The 19,102-nt window shown below is 38.7% G+C and overlaps 1 protein-coding gene across 3 annotated transcripts in view; it reads right to left on the minus strand.

Annotated features, from left to right (window-relative positions):
- LOC122794619 (beta-1,3-galactosyltransferase 2-like) overlaps nt 1-5,822 on the minus strand; it is a 409,827-nt gene extending 404,005 nt beyond the window's left edge. For 2 of the 3 annotated variants that reach the window (XM_044063192.1, XR_006363662.1), the window contains exon 1: nt 5,714-5,822. The gene's annotated coding sequence lies outside the window, so the exon portion shown is untranslated. Of the gene's footprint in view, nt 1-2,594; nt 2,815-5,713 lie in introns of all 3 variants that reach the window. The other variant, XM_044063194.1, reaches the window with a different exon arrangement.
- Between the last annotated feature and the right edge of the window lie 13,280 nt (nt 5,823-19,102).

Consider the following 19,102-nt stretch of genomic DNA (forward strand, 5'->3'; position numbering starts at 1 on the left):
AAAAGTTCCAAAATTCCCCAAGGGCCTTTTTTAACCCTTTTAAAACCCCCTTGGGGGCAAAAGGCCCCCCCAAACCAAAATACCCCACTCGGGTATTGTAAAAAAATTTAAAAAAACCCAAGCCTTTAAAGGGTTAAAAACCCAAATTAATTAGTCCACAAAAAAAAAAAAAAAAAAAAAAAAAAAAAAAAAAAAAAAAAAAAAAAAAAAAAAAAATTCACAAAAAAAAAAAAAAAAAAAGAAGAACAAAAAAAAAAAAAAAAAATGGGTTAAAAAATCCAAAACCCCCAAAACCCCACAGGGAAGGTTTCCTTTAGGGAATAAAGGGGGTCCAAAGGGTTTTTACACTGGCCTTCCCTTTTGTTTGGTTTAAAACCCCCGGCCAAAATTGGGAGGTTTTTGGGGCCTTTTTTAAAGAAAAATTTTAAAACCTGGGGATGGGAAATCTGGCCCCGGGAATATCCTTTAAAAGGGGCCCAAGGAAACAAAAAATGGGCCAGACCTTTAAAGGGGTTAAAAGCCAAAAATTTGGGCTACCCTTAAAAAATGCCCTTAGGGGCAATCCAAAAAAACCAAAAATTTCAAACCGGGGCCCGGGTTTTAAAGGGGTTTTTCTTTTGAAAAACTCCACTTTCCTAAAGGGGTTAAAAAAGGATTTAAAATTGATATATAAATTAATAATTATATATTTTTTATTTATTATAGAAAGAGAAAAAAAATGCCCCATTGGGATGTTTTTAAAATTTGCAAAAGAAAAATTTTAAAAAGGTGGGAAAAATTGAAAAAATGTTCCGATTAAAAATAGCTTTTTAAAAATCCAATGAAAAGGGAAAATTTGTTTTTTAATCCCCAAGGGCCATTTAAACCCAATTTTGGAACCCCCATAAAAAACCCTTTTTACCAAAACCCATGGCAACATTAAAATTAAAAATAAAAAGGGACTGCAATTTGTTTTTAAAAACCAAGCCAGGTGTAATTTTAAAATTTTAATTTTGAGGGGCCCCCCCCTGATTGTTAAAAAAATCAACCCTTTTCTATTTACCCAGAATATCTTTTGCCTGTTCAGACAAAAAAACTTGGGAACAGATTTTTCTTTGGGGGGAACCCAAAAATTTGGGGGCAAAATCCTTTGGGAAATGCCGGGGGAAAAACCTTTTAAAAAACCTCAGTTTTGTTTCTCTTGCCAAAATGATTTTGGTATTTTATCGGGATAAGTAATAAATTTTTTAATAAAAATTCTATTGGGAAAAGGGAAGTGGTTTTGACATACCATTGGGAATTTTAAAAATCTTTTCTCTGGTGAAAAATTAAAATAATTTTCCCTTTTAAATAAGCCTGTTTCCTGGAAAAATTATCTTTGACTCTGGTTTTAAAACCCCCTTGCATAAATTTAAATTTTTCTAAAGTCAAAAATTTAAAAAAATGGGAAAAATGTTTAAAATTTTAAAAACCCGGGGAAAATAAAAAGGGAATTTTAAAAAACGGGGACCAATGTAAGAAAAATGAAAACTTTTTCCAGGGGTTAAATTTTTTAATAAAAAGAGGGGTAAAATTTTCCTGAAATTAAATTGACTGCCCAGTGGTTTAACTACTCGATGGGGGGAAAAATTTTTCCAAAAATTCATTTTTTAATAAAATTCTAATTTCACCAACCCTAATTTTTTAAACTTCATTTCCTTTAACCCTTTACAGTAGATTCCTGGGTGGACAACCCGGGGCCCCTTCGGCCAAAGGTTTCCTTGGTTTGGGTTTTGAGTCTTTCCTTCTAGGTTTTTGTTTTTGGGTGGGGTTGGAAAAACCTGGCCGGGGAAAAATTTTTGCCAAGGGGAAAAAAGGGGACAGAAAAAGGATTCCCCAAAAGTTTTGGGGGAATTTTTAAAACAAAAAATGGGAAAAAAATGAATTAAGGAGTTAGGGGGGTTTAAAGATAAAAGGTCAAACAAGGGGAAGCACGGGAGAAACAATAAAAGCAAGGAAACCAATCAAAACCAACAGTTTGGGGTACAAACCCCCGTTTTCCACTCAAAGGATATTTGGTTTGGAAAACTTAATTTCCTTCCAACGGGGGGGTTTAAACCGGGCCCTAAAAGGGGAAAAAAAAAAGAATTGTACTTGAATAGACAAAGAATTAAATAATTTAAAAAATTTTAGGGGGGTTTTAAAAGAACGGGTTTTGGCAAAAAAGAAAAACAAAAATACCCAAGAAAATGTTAGTAAAACACAGTTGGTGAATGGCAGAATCAAACCAGTGAAATAAAGAAATAATCATGAATAATATATTACAAAGCATGAATAATATGTTATGAGTCAATATTAAATTACTTGTCTGTGTTAAGTTTATTTTCTATGCATTTTACCACCTCTGTATTCCTTGTAATAATTGTATGAATTTTACTTTGGAGCTTTACTCCCCAAGGCTCCCCTGAAAATGGACATGCATCCTGCCGGATTTTCACGGTCAACAAATGTAAAATAAATTAAATAAATAAAAATAAGCAAAGCAGTAGTCAAGAATCAAAGTGAATATCAGTTATATAGATGCAAATAATTAGCTAAAAACAACACTAAGAAATTACTGAGGTCTAATGGCTTACCTGTGAGCAGAATTCAACTGTGGATGAGCACTTCTGTCGTGATGGGAGACTAGTTATTTAAAGATGGCAATAGCTGGAATCTAATACAGACAGTATTGAAGGTGGGAGGTAGCAAAAAGGGTGTGAACCAGGTGCAGTGCAAAGAATCCAGCCAAACCAGAGGGGCAAGTAGTGGAAAACGAGTGAAGGACTCGGGGTTGAGTAATAATTCAAACTCTACCTGTAAAGTGAAGGAGAGAAGAGACAGCAACATTTATTAAGGTTGGGAGTGTGTCTTCACATTGACTTGCTTATTAGTAGCCAGTTTGTGCACAGATTAGAGTAGGGAGATACATTAGCAATGAAGGGAATGTATAGAGATGCAAATAAACAGGTGGGGCTCAAGTGACACAAAAGTAACGCAAAAAGCACTGAAAAAGCTACTTGAGGGTTAATTTTTAATCACAGAGAATAGGAAGGACCTGAATTAAGTGTATACTGTCTAGTGGACAGTTAGGATTACTACACAAGATGGAGGGGGGGGGCACAAGGCTCAAACATTCAGTGTTATTAACATGCTGAGAAGTAACACAGCTAATGTTAAAGCTTCACTATCATAACACATACATGTAGAATGCCTGGATGGACTGACCCTGCTCTTCAGGCTCAAAGGTATATCCTTGGTTTAGTTTTGCAGTACTAATTCCTTCCTAGATTGCATGGGTGGGGTGGTAACCATGGACTGCAGATTTGCCTGAGTGTGCTGTGAAGAGAGAGAAAAAGAGAGGGTGAAGCTAGTAGAATGAGACAAAGAAAGGTTAAAGGAAGTAGTGAGGAGATAGGAGGGTGTTAAAAGATACAGGTCAGAGGACAGAGTGGAGAGCACAGGAGAGAAACAATAGATAGCAGGAGAACAGATGCTACTGCAACAGTATTCCCCATATTCCTTACACGGATTTTGTTTCTTACACCAATACTTCTTGTGGTAAAAAAATATAAATTGAGATAAACACTTTCATCTCTTTCCCATCACTTTTGCTATATAACTCGTCTTAACAACATTTTCTGGCTTTCATTTTGAACAGAAGAATAAGAAACGTTTACCTGGTTACTCTCTTCACCATAGCCTATGTTTAGGCTTGCTTTTTTACAGTCCTGCCATGTGAAAATGCAGCAATATAGTCAAATAATCCCAGTGTTCTCTGATGCAGCAACAAAGCTCAGTGACACAAAGGCCTAAAGGAACACCATCGCCCGCCCTCTTTATAGGTTCATAGACAAGTACTAGGCTAGCTGCCCTTGCAGACCATTTTAAGTCAAGCTAGTTTCCCTGTTTTGTGTTCAGAATAATCTTTCCCATTTGGTTGTAGATTGGCCTTACCCCGCCCATGGTCAGAAATTATATATTACCCCTAATGAGAATAACTGGAATCATACCATTCATAATTTCAAGGAACTCATGCATGGGATAAAGCATTTAGGAACTGCCTCTGTCCATTAGTAGTATAGAGGGCAGTCCTGGGGTAAATGTATAATTATAAACTATATTTTCAGTTATGAGGTCATTCAATTAATTTATAGTTCCTTTTCAGCTCATAAACTATATTTAGTTACTTATTAGCATAACAGTCTATAGCACTTGATGTAAGCAACTATATCACCTGCATGTTTGCAGATGATTTCACACCCGTTTATTAACAAAATCTTCAATTCCAACAGGTATGCACCAAGCTTCCATCAATATGAATGGAATACTTTTCGATCTGAAAAACTTTTATTTTGGAAACAACCACTACCCAAAAGAGAAACTGGAAATCAAAGCATATGTTTCCTTACTCACTATTTCAGGGAGTAGATTCACCTTCGCTTTAAAATAAAATGCCATTTTTTCAAGAGAAACAGAGTAATATATGACAATAAAAACTCTGAAATGTTACATCTTGGTACTGCAGTCACAAAAGACATTCAGGAGAGTACAGAATGAAATATCCAGTTTAAATAGTATTGTTATCAATGATTCAATAACAAAATTCAGGGTGAGAATGACATTTGGATGGACAAAGCACAATATAAGCAGACATTACTATAAAGGCAACCTCCAATTAATGTCTAAATTAAGACCTCTGGGTGCTGAAGAAGTAACCTCATTAAATGTATTTACACATTTGCCATTAACTATTTCGGCATTTATATTTGCCATTAACTATTTGGGCATTTATATATAGTTTCTCTTTAAAAACAATGTGGCTCTGCCCAGAAGTTATAGTACTACTTGGAATAGAGACATATGGGATATATTAAGTAGAGATTATGCCATTAACAGTCCTTTTTAGAAACAAGATATTTTCCTTTTTTGTAAGGAAACTTGAATGCCAGTTAAACTATCACCTTCTAACTTGTTCCATAATGTGTTTAACAATTCTAAAGTCTCACTAAGAGAATGTGTCAGACTGCAACAATGACCATCATAACTTTTTTTTTCTAGTCATGGCCAACAATAATACTTAAACAGATTAATAAAAATTACTACAAGTTTAAATAGAAGCAATATTTCTATCCAACAGACAGACAGACTTTCAAAATACATTTAGCATATCTTCTTTGTGATAACCTTGAGTGGCAAACATTACCATTGTATTATTTGCCTACATATGAAAATCCAAAGAACTAAATACCCAACTGCCTCTAAGTAACTGACCATAAAACAAAGCAGAAATATGGTCATTTATACCAAATAAAATGAAGCGGCAAGAGATTTTCTTTACTAACACAAGTCAACATTTCCAGGTAAAGTCATACCCAGGTAATTTAAGGAATGTATATTTTATAAAAAATGTATCTTTAAATGTGCAAAATATGTATTCTTAATGTATTTTATTGCAGAATTATTACATTTAAAATACTATTTCAACTTCTTTGCATCATTTTGTAATCCCTAGAAGTTATTTTTAACAGAAGTACTAGAATTTAATAAATTAGCAGGAAAGTATAACATTTCTGAGCTTTTTTATTGGCATATTTATTATGTTCTGGCAATAAAATGCAGAACTTCCGCATACTGATATTCTCAGAAGGCTTCCAGTTGAATGCAGTTTTCTTCAATTTTATAGAACAAAAACATGTTGTTTTATTCTATTTACCTGCAGAAGTGTATATGAAGGGATTACTTTTTTAGTGTAAAGCAGTTGGCAAAGCACATCCATGATATGTAGAACATATGCAGGGAAATTATGTCTCTTTATGCAAGGCCAACAACAATAAAAGGAAATCGGTTAGCGTTCTTAACATATAACTGCATTTAAGAAATAGTTTGAGTGTTGACATTAATGCGTAGGTACATCATAAATGCTACATAAAATGCACGTTGAATCGTTTTATGTCTTTTGATTTCAGGTTATAACTGAATATGGTTGAATATTCACCCACCAGACTAACACATTGCAAACAAACATTATTACTCAGCATTTTGCTTTGTAACACCTGGTTCTGATTCCTCAGTAAGGCCTTCCTAATAGTTATATGCCCTCCTCTTTTTAAAAGATTTTTAGATTTTATTAACAGAAAGAAAAACACTGACAGCAACAAAATCTAGTTCACTGTGGTAGCTCTACTACCGTGACTTGTTTTCAGAAAAGATAAAATAGCAGTCTCGGATGTGTCGAAGCAACAAAAAGATCAGATTTGAAGTGAAGTACAGCAAATTAATTTGTCACTTCTAGGTGCCTAAATCATCTTGCATACAGACAAGCTTGAACTCTTTTTAAACAATGTATCTGAAATCAAGCAGACTAATAGAGACAGTGAGAACCCTTGTCAACCATAACTCCATCCACAAATTTCAGGAATAAAACAACAAACACATATACAAGTCAACCAGTACAATTTTGGAAAGTATCAAGAAAATTAGGAGATATGGGTAGGAAGAACACACAAACTGCACATAGACACTGGCTGGATGTCATGAATAAATCCGACATTTCCTATAGAGGATTTTAAACTGGAAAGATTTGCTTACACACAAGGCTTTTATAGGGGTAGGATGAAAGACTTTAATAAAGTTAAATGCTCAGGCCAATAAGATAAAAACACAAAAAGCTATCAACCAGTAGTTCCCACCTTGAATAGGTTGACTTTAGCTCTCTGCTCCCACAAGAGTACAAAAGAACCCTTCCAGTGTAGAACAAACTGATTTTGAGATCAAGTGCAGTAACACGTTTTACAACGGAAGTAAAAATTTTTGCAATATCAGGAATCCTTGGAAATAAGTTCACTAACCCTGACAAATGTTCACAACACACAAAAGCTTTGCAAAACTTTTAAATATTTTGGCAGACTCACTCAGAACAGATTTTGCGGTAACAGAGGAGGTTAGGAAATATCAGCATTTTGTTGAAAGGAGTACAGTAAGAAACAAATAGAGTTTCCTTAACAAGTGCAGAATGAAAAACATGATAAGTTCAACAAAATAAATAAATGCAGCACAGACATGTTAAATATCACTGAAACAGTTAGAACAAGTGCAAAAAATATACTTATATCAGTTTTGTATGCCAGATGATTTTAGAAGCAGTCCAAATCTTGTAATCACAGGTGTCCAAGACAGGCACAAGGAGGCTCTGAATAAATGTTTCATACTTCATTTGAAAGCTGCCATAAAGGTATGTCCTGACACATTTGGACGTCTCTTTTTTGACAAGTGAGAAAGAGGATTTCAAGTTACAACAATTTTGCTCCGGTACCTTCACTGGCAGGAATAGAGATGGTAAGAAGGTGACTGAGTAGGTGACGTCTTTATATTCTTGTATGCTTTGATGTGCTATGCTGTGCTGTAATGTAGCTGTGAAATACTAACATGGTACAGTTAACTCAGTTTACTGTCACATCCAATTCAGAATTTTTATAAAATACTTACAGACAATGCAGAGGTAGACCGGTAGCAAAGGGAAGCAGAAAATGCCCAGCAGCACCTTCTGTGTGGTTGAAAGCTGTTCATGGAACTTCAGGATGAAGGCCTTTCAGTTATCCGTTTGATCTGTGTGTTCCTTTAGAACCCGGAAGCTTTTTTTGTTGGCTTTGCCCTTCTTTTCTATTCACAATGCCATTGGTTACCATCCTTGCAAACTTTCCTTGAGACTTCAGTTTCACATTCTGGTATTAAAGTTCAAAGTCTACCATTCGTGGTATAACCAGGCTCCACCTTAACTTTTTGGCACAAATTATCTATATTATGGAGTATTTGTTAGCATACAAGGAAATAATATGATGCCCTAGGTTGCGCAGTTTTAATACTGTTATTTAAAACAGAGTGATGTCAGTCATGTTTTCCAGTAAGAAGGTTTTTCCACTGTATATCTATTATCCTTCCTGGGTTTGTACAGTTAAGTTTTCTGTTCCTCTTATGCCACCTGTAGCTACAGGATGTATATATAATAAAGAGCATTAGGGATATAAACTTGTTTTGAACCACAGCCTAATTTCTAGATTTGATTATTATTTATCTCAATTTACTTTCATTTATTTATCTTTCAGTCAGGTTGGTAAGTTGATTTTTCAGACCATTTTATCCATACCGCCCAAACAAAATATGGCAAGTATACAGCTAGAAAGATAGCAAGATAGATAGGTGATAAATAGATAGATTGATGGATAGATAGATAATCATCCAGCTAGCTATCCATCTGTTTGCTTTGTTAACTGGGTTAATCCCCTTTGAGCAGTGATTGATTTAATAAGAGACCTGAGAGGAAAACCTCTGAAAAGCATCCAAGGAAAATAAAACATGTTAAATGGAAGACCCCATGCATTTCAATAGCAATTTTATATTGATAAACACAGAGTCACATTACAATTGCTAATAAATAGTTGTAGGTAATGTGACCTGAAGGAAAATAAAATACATGGACTGCAGTTGAACAGTGGGCAGATGATGCGACCGGAAAATGATTAATGAATGCATAACTCATTTGTATATAACACAAACACCTATGGCAGTCAAAACGAGCAGGGAAAATTAAATTAAAAACACCAGAAATATCTATCATTTGAAAATAGAGGTGCAAACACATACATAGCTATAATCAGAAGAAAAATAGAAGCTTCTGGAATGTAACTCAGCAGGTAGCACAAGGAAGCTATATCAGGTTGCAGAGTAAAGACAGAAAGACAAGGAGGGGAGTCAATAAGACATCCTTCAGAAGGGATGCCAGCAGCAACCTACTCCATAGTCCACAGGACATCAAAGGCAAATGGAAGTGGATTTCCAGCAGGTTCTGAATGAAGAAAACCTGATAAAAGCTGTAGTAGCCCAGATACAGCCTACAATGAGAGAAGAGGAGGAGCCCACCCTACAAACGTAAGAGCAACACTACAGGAAATGAAGTTTGGGAAAGCAGTAGGATCGGATAAGGTTACGCGTGATATGATCAAGATGGTGGGTGATTTAGGGTTGACAGAGCCCCAGAATATAGTCACAGCACAATGAAGAGGAAAGGATACATCCCATATGACTGGCAACTAAGCATTCTGTTGCCAGCATACAAGAAGAAAGACATTTTACTATTTTTCCCTTTCAGCTAGGAAACTTACATCATGGTGATGAAGATGATGTTGAAGAAATACACCAGCACAGAGAAATCTCTATGCACTAGAATCATAAAAGTGAAAGGAAAATATTAGCTCTCATTTGTATCATTCACTTGAATGAAATTACATCACTCAATGATCCCCTACAAATCTGACAGCCCAAAAACAGAATGTAACTTTATATGGAGCTGGTCACTGTCATCAAGTAGTCAGTATTAATTCTCCTGACCCAGATGTGGTCCTACATGCATTAATAATGTAATTATGTGATCTATAAATAAACATTTCTTCTCCTTCACCAAAAACTTCACTTTTATTTATTTATTATTGTTCCTTCTGTGCGGAGTCTGCATGTCCTCCCTGTGGTCGCGTGGGTTTCCTCCGGGTGCTCTGGTTTCCTCCCACATTCCAAAGACATGCTGTAAGTCGATTGGACACTCTAAATTGTCTGCAGGTGTGAGTGTGTGCATGTGTGTGTGCCTTCTGTGGATGGTTGAATGCCAGGCTGGCAACTCGGCACCGTAAAACTCCAATGCCAATCATGAGTGGACAGATGATCCGCTGTGGCGACCCCTAACCGGGATATGCTGAAAGAAGAAGTGGGGTATTGCGCTGATCTCAATGGACCATTTGCCGGCACAGCTGGGGTGATCAGGATCACATAAGGAATGAGCAGAACATATTTACACCTACACGAATATGCTAAAACATATACATATTTACAGATACAAGCATATGCTACAACATTTACACATGCAGGGCTGGTTCATACCAAAACTGAAGCACCATATTATACTTGGCAACGCCATGTGGAAAATACATGGAATGGGCTGGGTATCTGTGCAAAAATGTGCTCGATAAAGCAATTTACATTTAATGTCATATAAAAAGTTCAACAGCCCTGCAGATTTCGGGAAACAATCAACATCCTTGCATGAAGTTCTGCAATACTATACGAATTGCTACAAAAGCTATAATAATACTATAATGAACACCTTTGAATGCATCAACTATAGTAACTAAATAATCCATATCAGTGGAAACAACATCAAAGTTAGATAAAACTAAAGAAAAATATATCTCAGACTTGTAGTGCTGATTTGTCAGAAAAAAAGGAACTTACAGCACGTCAGTAAATATCTGTAAGTGTGAACACTCACATTACCAGGGCATACAGCTAAAGTACTCAAAGATAGTGCCAGTTATTTAAAAAGTGATTGCAACGATCACCTTAGCTAAGCTTCGATTAACCGGAACACACATACCATAAAAACTAACTACGTACAGATATTATTAGACCTAATAAACAAAAAACTCCCTGGAACAGATAGTGTGCCAACCTGAGGTCAAAACCTCGCCGCCCTGGACCTTATTAACCTAGCACTGCAGGTGCATGCAGTACCGCTTGAACTGGTCCATCCCTAGAAAAGTTAACCCCAATTATTTTATTTGACTTCTTTTTACCGGGAAAGCCCGGCTTGGAACGATCCAATTTCCAGCAGATGCCCAGGGAGAAACACTCCTACTCATGCCTTTTTAAGGTGGGAGGAAGCCAGAGCACCCAGAGAAAACCCACACGAACATAGGGATGACATACAGACGCCCCACAGAAGGCATCCCAGCTGAGGCTCGAACTGGAAAAATTCTTGCGGTGAGGCAGCAACGTAAACATTGCACCGTCCGTAAACTTTTCCATCAAACTCAATAAAAACTTCTGCAGCCAGCAAAGGACTTAAAAACCAAAAACATCTTATTAAACGTTATGACAAATGATCAAATTTCACTCGCAGCAGCAGCACTAGTCCCAGATGAGTGTCACCTATACCACTGTGTTCTGTTCCCACCTGGATAAGGGAATGTACCTGACTGCTCTTAATCGAAACAGATATAATGGGAAGTTAAGAATAAACCACCTTGGCGGCACATTAGCATATACCAAGTGTATAACAAATGGAAGAAATACACCCTCTTAAATTATACGTTAGCCACTTTAAAAATGACATCAGAAATAAGATAAAGTCTACTCAAAGGCTGGGCTAGTAGTGGAAAAGCATAGATTTAGCATCTCCCCTGAAGCAAAGGGTAATCATAAGTTCCTCTTTAATACTAAACTAAGAGACAACACCCATCAGGGTGCTGAACTCAAGGGCTGCCCACTAAGGATACCAGAGACTGTAGACTATTAACCAAACTTGTCTGATTTGCAAAGGCATGAAATGCTTCATAACTGTCCTGACTGAGAAAGATATGGAGAATCTTATTAGGCCATATACCCATGCCAGTCTGGCTTTGTCAAGGGGACATCATGCTTACATAACTCAGTAAACTTCTTCAAGAAAGCAAGGGGTTCAGAGAGCTTCACGGCAGCAATGCCCTCATAGGTTCATAGGGTCACTGGTGTTTACTAGGCTAATGACCACAAGGGAATTTTTAAGCCTAGCCATGCATTCCAAATCTCTGGCAAGCTCTGATCAGAGTGGGGTCTGACAATGCCCTGTATGCCAGGCATAGATCTCCCCTCAAAGGCCTGTAAGAGACAGAATACAAGGATATGGCCTTGAGACAGTCTGGATAGGACATTTTACTTACACCCTGTATTCTTTTAGTGGGGACCACACCTTGAGTAAGTCTTGACCCTGGGATGCTGTTCCAATCCCCTCTCTAGCAACCCCCCCCCATTAAAGAAGTGATGAAACTACTTTGTGATCCTGTTCTCTAAGATTGGTATCAGAATTTGTCTAATATCTGAGTGTATCCAGCAGTACAGAAGAGACACAGGCAAACGTTATGGCTGTTTGAAGAACCTGAAAGAAAGGCTAGATTCAAGTCTATTGCTGTTAAGAAGGAAGAGGACATCCAGAATGCAATGGCTAGGGAGAAATTTCTGCAATCTGTATCTTTTAGAGCACTAGCAATCTTATAAGAATTAGAACTAATGATCAAGCAGCAAACTACTGCTATTAATCCACTCAAGATAAAACTGGATTAAGTGGATAACCAATATCAAAGGATCAAGGTCTGATTAGTAGGTTTTCCAGAGGGAATGGAAGGGAAAAAATCCTAGAGGCTATTTAGAAGAGAATATACCAGCGGCCCTAAAACATCCACATAGTATTTTTCATTGAGGGAGTGCACAGAGCTCTGCACTCACTATAGCTGAAGCACTGAAGGTGGAAACAACCCTTTTAAGACCAGCTTATTGCAATGTTCACTCAAAGCCACAGAGTTAAACCCAGCACAAATGGAGCATGGAGTTTCAAGGTGGGCCACTCACTAACAGTACACACACTCCCTGTGGGCATAATTGGGTATCTTATACCCAGAGTAAGTGCACTTTACAAAACCTGTAAGTTTTTCAGCCATATAAAAACAGGAAGACAAAAATGGGTTTTTTTAGAGAAAATTACAGAGTGGAAAAATACCAGCAATGGTGGCTCTTCTTCTAAAGCTTGAAGTTTCAAAACTTCAAACTTCAAAAGGCAGAGAGCAGAAGATCGAAGTTCTGAAACTTCGAAAACTAAATAAAATAAAAAATAAATACATTTTTTTACATATTTATTTATTTATTTATTTATTTATTTTATTTTATATGCTAAATAAATATACCAACTCCCAAATCGCACTACAGTGAGGAAAATGGTAAATATACCATTCTACTGTGTACAGCGATCGCCATTCATAACGTTTGAAGTTTCAAAATTCAGTCTTCTGGTCTCGGCCTTTTGAAGTTAGACATTTTGAAACTTCGAGCTTCTGAAGGGAATCCACAGTGGTAAGTCAGAAATACCTAGGAGCAGGTAGGAAAAAGGGTGAAAGAAAGTAGTGCCAACAATGTTTACTGCAATGCCTGTGTTGCACTTAATTTAAAATAGTTTTTTTTTTCTCTAAAAACTGCATTTTATCTGATTTTGGCCTAGCACTCAAGTGTGGGGTCATTTATTGCACTGCTGTGAATATTTTACTGCTTCTGTATCTCTGCTACCTTTAAACTACAACAAAAAAGAAAAAAAAATCTTGCTTTTTTTCCACTTTCTAAAAGTTAAGAAAGTTCAGTTACAGATTTGCTGTTCTGAACTGTTTGGAAGTTTCTAGAAGGCCAGTGCTTGCTTGGGCTAAAGTGAAGTCTCTGTGTTCACCAGTGGGAGTGGTTAACACTGAACAGCCTGCCTGTCTCTGTAGGAGTGGTTACTGCCTAGAAGCTGTACTTTTATAGTTTTATTGGCCATTTTGGGTCACTTCTAAACTCCTTGATCTCTCTCTCTTAAAACCCTACTACTCTCTTTTTGCGTGGTTTTGCGCACTGAGCAGCGTTGGGCAGCACCGCCTAAACAGGTTTAAACTATTCCAGGCTCCACAAAGTCTGCTCTTCACTTTTTCCCTTAGAACTGTTCAAACTCTCAAAGTAATCACTCTATTCTCTTTCTAAAGCCCTGCACTTGCTCAGTTCTTATAAGGAAACACTAACTAAAGCACTTCACCCTCCTTGACTTCTCATAAGTATTAGGCTCATGATTGGTCCTTCCTGATCAAGTGAAAAATCAGTTCCCTTCCCTAATCCGATCAGTAAAAAAACAGTTCCCAATACTAATCTGGTATGTCCAAGGGTCAGTTTCAGGGTTACTCTCCAGTCCAGCTGGTGAATCTGGGAATTTTGTTGCATTTGCCTTATGTACACAGACAACCCTCTCCTCCTTCCAACAAACTCTAATACATGTGAGAGATGCAGTTACACAGCCAAACTGGAGACAGAGCTCTCTCAACCCAAGACTGTCACAGTCAGTCAGGAGGAAAAGGTAACCATCCGCACCACAAATCCAGTCTCACATAAACCTATTGCATTTGCATACCCTACACATAAACACACAAAAACATACTTGGAAGCTCCAAATAAAAATCTGCCTAAACAGCAAAGACCTCCTAAGCAGATATCCAAGCAACAGCCACCCCTCAACAATACCCACGAATCACATATCTCACAAATTCAGTGTGCCTCACAGTCACAGCCCTTAAGGCCAAACAACACACCAAATACACTTGTTATAAGGGACTCTATTGTCCGGCACACTGATGTCCCGCTCACCAGACTGGACAAGGAGAAGGTCACTGTAAGCTGCCTGTCAGGTGCCAGGATCCGCCACATAACGCAAGCACTCAAGTCACTCCAAAGCAAGTACAAGTATGACTCCGTCATTGTCCATGCTGGTGTGAATGACCTGAGACTTACCTCCCTGGACTACATGAAAAGAGACATAGAGGAGCTCTCTGATCATGTAGCCCAGGCTGGTATGACTCTGACCTTGAGTAGCATCTTGCCCTCGCCAAGAATGATGCCACAGTATAAAGACAAAATGATCAGTTTCAACAATTGGCTAAAGTATTGGTATCATTCACAGGGGATCCAGTGACTGTCAGCCTGGGATGGCATGCTCGACAAGCCACGTTGCTTCGCTAGGGACAGCTTGCACCTGTCACCCTTAGGCTTTCATATACTGGCTAAGGCTCTTGCCACCCCCATAATGCCTTTTTTTGGCAAGGCTCAAAAGACAAACCCGAGGAAAAAGAAACTAAGGGTAATGCTGCTCAATGCCAGAAGTCTAAACCTCAAGATGCATGCACTCAAGACTATCCTCAGTATGGAGAATATCAATATCTGTGCAGTAACAGAAACCTGGTTCAAGGCTCCCAAGAGCACCCCAGCACTACCAGTTTACACCTCATACCATGCTTTTCGGCCCCAAAACTCGGACCAAACCACAAAAGGAGGGGGAGTATCCATATTCATCAAAGATACCCACACCTCCAGGTTAGTGGCACTGCACGAAGCATCGGAGACCATCCATGTGCAACTAACAGTGGGTAAAACTGCCTTTCAGTTTGTAGCCTGCTACAGACCACCCTCCCAAACTCAAGAACCCCACTCGGCTTTCCTGAAAACACTGGAGAATATGAAGCTCTCTCCAAACACCATTATATTGGGTGACTTCAACTACCCAAACATAGACTGGAAGCACTACTCAAGCCCCAACACCCTCACCCAACGATTCCTAGAATTTATAAACTTAAATGCTATGGTACAACTGGTCACCACTCCCACAAGAGGGGAAAACATATTGGACCTGATCATCACCAACATGGGGATTCTATGTTACATACCAGAGGTATACCCCTCATTGGTAAGATCTGACCATAAATTAATCTCACTGGACATCCATATTCCATCCCCACCCACAGCCAAAGAAACCACGGTGAAGAACTTCTCAAAAGCAAACTTCACACTTCTCAAAACCGAGGTGGAATCCTTCAAAGCCCCTGGGCCAGTGGAAAATACAGCCCAAACCACAGAATCCTTTATAAATGCATTCTATGGACACCTACAGGAATGCATGGATTGTGCTATCCCAAATAAAACCAAGACTCACTCCTCCAAAGGCAGGAGACCTGTCTGGTGGATCCCAGCCATAAATAAGCTATACAACAGAAGGAGGAAGCTACTACATGATAGAGCAATATCCCAAAAAGGGAAGGCATCTCTGATCAGTACTAGCAAGAAACTACGATCCCTCATAAAATCATCTAAGGCCAGCGTCGAAAGAAAAACTGCACAAGATGCTAAAGATAATCACAAGGCCTTCTTTAGTTATGTCAGGAGCCTGGGTGGCAACTCCCAGATATGCTCTGAGTTAGTGCAAAATGACAAAAAATACACTGAACCCACAGACATTGCCAACATCCTGGCAGACGGGTTCAGTGCAAACTTCTCCCCCCTTCCCCCTCAAAAGAGCAAATGTCTATCCCAACAGAGTGTAGCCTCCCTGACATCACAGATGCACAGGTGAGAGCTGCCCTCTCCAAAGCAAAAAACACAGCATTAATGGGGTGCGTCTTACACGAGCTCCAAGAAGAAATGAACCCTCACATAAAGTCACTGTTCAATCTCAGCCTTACTACAGGATATGTACCCAAGGAATGGCGTACAGCAACAGTGGTCCCACTCTATAAAGGTGGTGCCAAAATGGACCCTGGAAACTATCGCTCTATAAGCCTGACTAGCCTGGTCTGCAAAGCTATGGAGCGTATCATCATGGAACGCATAAACAAAGACATTGGGAACCCCCAAACACTGGATCCTACCCAATTCGGCTTTGTTAAGGGCAGATATTGCCTCTTGAACCTGGTTGACTTCTTTGAAACAGTCACCAAGGCCATAGATGAAGGGAAGGTAGTCCACACAGCCTACCTGGACCTCGCAAAAGCCTTTGACACAATACCCCACTCGGGCATCATAAATAAGCTCACCAGCTTAAATATCAGCCCCTATGTCACAAGATGGGTTGCAAACTGGCTCAGGGATAGAACCCACATGGTCAGAATTGCAGGTGCCATGTCAAACTATAAACCAGTTACAAGTAGCATCCCACAAGGTTCAGTCCTGGGACCTCTCTTATTCGGTATATATTTCTCTGAGGTACAGGCTAACATGGGAGGACTATGGCTAACCAAGTTCACAGATGACTGCAAACTAGGTGCCATAATCGACTCACCGACTGACACAAGCATCCTAAGAAAGGGTCTCACAGAGATGGATAACTGGTGCCAGAGCCATGGCATAAAGCTAAATGCCAAAAAGTGCATAGTCATCCCCTTTGGGAAAAACAAAGTGCCCACAAATTACCACATAGGTGGTAATCCATTAAGTACGGAAGAAGTAATTAGGGATTTGAGGACCCAAGTAGATAGCAATCTCTCCTTTGACAATCACGTTGCCAAAGTGGTTAGAAAGACCTTCTATATAGCCCACCTTATCATGAAAGGGTTCACATCTAGATCAAGAGAGGTCATTGTGCCCCTCTACTCATCACTCATCAGGCCCATAATTGAATACAATGCCCCATTTGGGATGTAACTTACCAGACAACTGCAGCAACTGGAAAGACCCCAAAAGTACCTCACCAAGAGGATCAAGGGACTCAAACAGATGCCCTACACAATTAGGCTAAAGAAACTCCAGCTCTACTCGGTTGCTTACCGCCTACTTGGAAGCTATCTGTGCCTGACGTATAAAGCCATGTCCAACCCAGCATTAATGGACATGCTCCACCTCAGGAAATCCAAATCCCTTAGAGCTACATGCTCCAGGGACTTAAACCTCAGCACACAAATAAATAGGACATGCTGGAGGGACAGATTCATATCCCAGAGGCTCCCTTCACTCTGGAACAAAATCCCAATCCATGTTAGGCAGAGCTTCTCAATGACCCTCTTCAAGAGAAATCTTGATGAGTGGATGGGAGATCGTAGGTTTACCCCTGGGATCTATTCTGTGTCCCTACTAGACAGAGGCACAGTAAACTAACCTTAAACGGGCTATCTTCTGTGACCTACTGTACAGAGGCACAGTCAACTAATCTAAAAGGGTGGCGAAAGCCAAACACACTCTGGCTAGGCTTATAAATGCCCTAGGGCAGATAAACTAGTATCAACCTATGAACCTATCTGTTAACAATATGCACATACTGCACTGAGGAAAACACATGGGTCTTATTGTAACCCAAGTGATGGTGAGATGCGATAACTGGAATTATTACTTTTCTGACTAATTCTTACATGGATGAACCAGATAAGTTTGACATTTCTGCTTGTATTACTGTACTTCTGCTTATACTCAGTAGTCGGGCATGTTTCTGCTTGTATCACTGTACTTCTACTTATACTCAGTAGTTGGGCATGTTTCTGCTTGTATTACTGTACTTCTACTTATACTCAGTAGTTGGGCATGTTTCTGCTTGTATTACTGTACTTCTACTTATACTCAGTAGTCGGGCATGTTTCTGCTTGTATTACTGTACTTCTACTTATACTCAGTAGTCGGGCATGTTTCTGCTTGTATCACTGTACTCCTACTTATACTCAGTAGTCGGGCATGTTTCTGCTTGTATCACTGTACTTCTACTTATACTCAGTAGTCGGGCATGTTTCTGCTTGTATCACTGTACTTCTACTTATACTCAGTAGTCGGGCATGTTTCTGCTTGTATTACTGTACTTCTACTTATACTCAGTAGTCAGGCATGTTTCTGCTTATATTACTGTACTTCTACTTATACTCAGTAGTTGGGCATGTTTCTGCTTGTATTACTGTACTTCTATTTATACTCAGTAGTTGGGCATGTTTCTGCTTGTATTACTGTACTTCTACTTATACTCAGTAGTTGGGCATGTTTCTGCTTGTATTACTGTACTTCTACTTATACTCAGTAGTTGGGCATGTTTCTGCTTGTATTACTGTACTTATACTCAGTAGTTGGGCATGTTTCTGCTTGTATCACTGTACTTCTACTTATACTCAGTAGTTGGGCAAGTTTCTGCTTGTATTACTGTACTTCTACTTATACTCAGTAGTTGGGCATGTTTCTGCTTGTATTACTGTACTTCTACTTATACTCAGTAGTTGGGCATGTTTCTACTTGTATTACTGTACTTATACTCAGTAGTTGGGCATGTTTCTGCTTGTATCACTGTACTTATACTCAGTAGTCGGGCATGTTTCTGCTTGTATCACTGTACTTCTACTTATACTCAGTAGTTGGGCATGTTTCTGCTTGTATCACTGTACTTATACTCAGTAGTTGGGCATGTTTCTGCTTGTATTACTGTACTTCTACTTATACTCAGTAGTTGGGCATGTTTTCTCCTTGTATTACTGTACTTCTACTTATACTCAGTAGTTGGGCATGTTTCTGCTTGTATTACTGTACTTATACTCAGTAGTTGGGCATGTTTCTGCTTCTATTACTGTACTTATACTCAGTAGTTGGGCATATTTCCACGCTTTGTCAGTCATGGGTGGAAATTAGGTGGTTGGAGGAAAGGCTCAGTAACATCCAAGTGTTATACTATTTTGACTGAATTATAATGACATAGTATTTCTACTGAATGATAATGAACGCC

The sequence above is a fragment of the Protopterus annectens genome, chromosome 2.part1, assembly GCF_019279795.1.
Source record: "Protopterus annectens isolate FY-2018-M chromosome 2.part1, PAN1.0, whole genome shotgun sequence".
Taxonomy (NCBI): Eukaryota; Metazoa; Chordata; order Ceratodontiformes; family Protopteridae; genus Protopterus; species Protopterus annectens.